This window comes from Cynoglossus semilaevis, chromosome 1, assembly GCF_000523025.1.
Source record: "Cynoglossus semilaevis isolate Cse_v1.0 chromosome 1, Cse_v1.0, whole genome shotgun sequence".
In the NCBI taxonomy this organism is placed as follows: domain Eukaryota; kingdom Metazoa; phylum Chordata; class Actinopteri; order Pleuronectiformes; family Cynoglossidae; genus Cynoglossus; species Cynoglossus semilaevis.
In genome coordinates this window covers 32156130-32159458 of record NC_024307.1, presented here as the reverse complement: position 1 = coordinate 32159458, position 3329 = coordinate 32156130, and the positions used below count along the sequence as shown (strand labels likewise).

Below are 3329 nucleotides of genomic sequence, written 5' to 3'. Positions count from 1 at the left end.
TCGAAGACGGTGTTTAACATGGAACTAATATTTGTATAGGTTGTATTCTGTGACGGACAGAAGACCGCGTTGCACTTCTCACCGAAAAGGCAGTCAGTTAGGTTTCACGTAACGTTTTAATTTAGCAGTGTGTTTGGGGAAATTAGCAATTAAACATGTAACTTGGTAGAACAATGTGCTAAGATCGGTTGGTGAAATTTTTATCAAATATGTCTGTTTTGTTTTGGTGATTTAACCCCTAAATGTACTTCCGGTTCACGGCGACTTGATTAGAAAATTCTGTTTGCTTTCAGCCATGTCACTGTAGATGGAATTCCGTGTCCACAGACGCTTATGAAGAGACGGTATTAAGAGAATTAATACATTTACTCAACACCTTCCTCAGACAGAAGGTGCGTTTGTTTTATGGAATTTACTCGAACGCATTCCCAATGAAATGTTGTAATTATTTCTTGTGTGGAAGAGGATAAATTAAAACATTTATGGAGGTCATTTTTAGCCACTGCAAATAACAGATAAAAATAAATAAACACAAGAAATTACTTTCACAGAGCAAACTTCAATGATAACAGCAGTAATTCATGGGGAAGAGAGCAGAGATTATTCCCCTTAATTTTCAAATCTTAACTGATCTGTACTGATCGTTACTGTTAGAATATCAATGGTCAAAGCTGTAACTAATAAAATAAAGAACAAAGAGATGATGCCACTCATTTTCAAACCTACCTTAAAGTGATGAACTTGTACAATCACTGAGGTCTGTATAACACTGCAACATTTACGTAGAAAGTTTTTGGTCCAGAATTGTTGGTACTGTTCTGGTTCTTCTGTCCCTATGAAGTGCTCTGCTCAGTCAGCCTCCTTTTATTCTCTTCTGAAATGTATTTCACTTTCAGTTTGATCATGTGATTTCCCAGAAACGACTTCACTGTGCTCAGCCAGCTTCCTTTCATTCACAAAATGTATTTTTGAATTTCAGTTAAATCATGTAATTTTCTGGAAGTGACTTATCAGTTAATACAGCAGTTAATACAAACATTAAAAGTTGTTAAAATTGCTTTAGCTCAGTTAATCAAACTTTTCCCTGTCTTTAGAGAAACTACCACATTTACTGTTTGTGTGCAACAAGTGTAGTGTATTTTGTCTATTATTAAGTCCACGATTAATTGAGTAGAAATATGTTTCATTATTGATCAAAATAGATGTGATTACATTATACTTCCGTAATCAAGTAGCCATACAGTACAGCCCCCACTGCGTCTGTTCCACATGGTCAGTATTTTGGAGAGAAAACTTATACAAAGCCAGTGTGAGTAGAACTGACTTGAAAAAAAAGACATCATTGCTCCTTGGGTGACTTGAAAGGCGCTTATAAATAAAATGTATTATTATTATTATTATAAGTACACAGTCAATACATACCTCATTGTGTGTGACACATTTATTTTATTCAGAAATACTTGTTTACTTGTTTGATCGGACTAGTTTTGCTTGGTTTTGGGAAAAAAAACAATAACAATTAGGGATGTCCGATATTAACCTTTTGCCAATATGCCAATATTGTCCAAACAATTTCTGATTCCGATATCAACTGATATTGATATAGCGGGGCAGTGGTGCCCTGGTGGTTAGGGATGTTAAGTGCCACCTGTTCACTAAGGTGTTGGATTAAAGCAGTGTTTCTCAATTTATTTATTTATGTATCTGTACAAACCACTCTCTGAGTTGCTGGCAGCAGCATTCTGGATACAATCTTCATGTTAATGAAATACATTGTTAAAATGAGCTGCAATGCTGCCCTCTAGTGACTAGAGGCATGTTTGAATTTCATGTGTTATGAAGGAGATAACAGTTACGGGTATGGGAGGGGGAGTGAGGAGGTGTGGTGAGAGCACGTTTGTGTATGTGTGTGGAGAGTGTAAGAGGAGAAAAAGGCGTTTTTGGAGAAGCTGTGTTGAGAGCAGCAAAGGAGATTAGAACGAGGTACTGCAGTTGTGTTTCAATAAAAGTTCTTTAGACCACTGAGGCATCTGACTGGACTGTCGCCACCACTGGTGGGCAGTAATGCGTTGAAAGTAATGCATTACTATAATCGGTTTACTTTTATCAAGTAATGAGTAAAGTAAGGGGTTACTGTTACTACTGTTACTTTCTTTCAGATAGGCTGCGTTACTAATCCGTGAATTTATTTGTGGGAGTGCTTCATTACAGTGACATCGCAGTGTGACGTCAGTGGTAAGAGCCACATGTGTAGATTGACGAGGGAGAACATGGAGTCCAGGAGAGAGCAGGACTATGGAGCGTTTATTGCATGGAAATACTGACGTTACTTTGAGTTTCACACCATAAAGAATTGCAAAAACATTAGTGTCCGCTGTACACTCTGCGTTGGAACAAAAATTTTATTGACAGCGAAGAATTCCACGTTAAGTCTGAGAAAGCACCTCGAAAGCCGACCCAGGAATATGAATATATTGCCTTCAGTATGAACAATATACTCTATGAGGCTTACCTTTAAAATCCAAAGAGTCGTTGCATTCATAATAAACATCAGGTAAACCTTCATCATCAGTTTCCTACAGATTAAAAAAGACATTTGTGAATGATTAGGATTATTCTCCATCTTTTGGTGATCTACACTCAAAAACACTTTTTGTTCATTGCTTTTTGTTCATTGCTCAAGTACACAGTAATTCCAAACCCCATTGTGTGTGACATGTTTGTTTTATTCAGAAATACTTGTTGACTTGTTTGATCAGACTAGTTTATGCTTGGTTCTGTGGAAATAACAATATTAATATTTGAAGTCAATAACTCATACAAACTGCTGTTCTCATTGAGCAAATAAGAGTGAATTCCAACTTCTGGGACAAATAAAGAAAATATTTAAATGTATTTCCTTTGCTGCCCAGCCCCTTCCCTCACCCCTATTGTATTCACTACTGAACTAAATAGTAACATCTTAATACTAATCACCAGATCACACCAGATAAATAACCTATAAAGATATGTATTTCTTTCATATGTGGTAAACATATTGGTAAAAGTTCTATAATCAATATGTCAAAGCCACTGTCTATGGCAAATTGAACACAAAAAGTACCAAAATTAAATTTGTGGCACTGGTTTTAAATGCTGAGACATTGTTGATGGGTCAAGTATACAGACAAAGTTTTACTGCACTGACAAACATGTTTGAGTTCATTCTTATTCCAGTCCATAACAGCCCTGCACTGATCTTTACTGTTCAAATATCAATGGTCAAAGCTGTAACTAATCAGGTATCCCATTCCCATCTTTGGTCATTTGAATTCTGACCACAGCCACAC

General features: G+C 36.5%; 1 protein-coding gene and 1 long non-coding RNA gene across 2 annotated transcripts in view; both read left to right on the top strand.

The window, feature by feature from the left end:
* Positions 1-3329, top strand: part of LOC103391145 (neuroligin-2-like) — a 20022-nt gene that overhangs the window by 13349 nt on the left and 3344 nt on the right. The window lies entirely within an intron of this gene.
* Positions 7-512, top strand: LOC112487769 (uncharacterized). The gene is made up of 2 exons (XR_003051180.1): positions 7-187; positions 294-512. It is a non-coding gene; the product is annotated as an uncharacterized LOC112487769 (long non-coding RNA).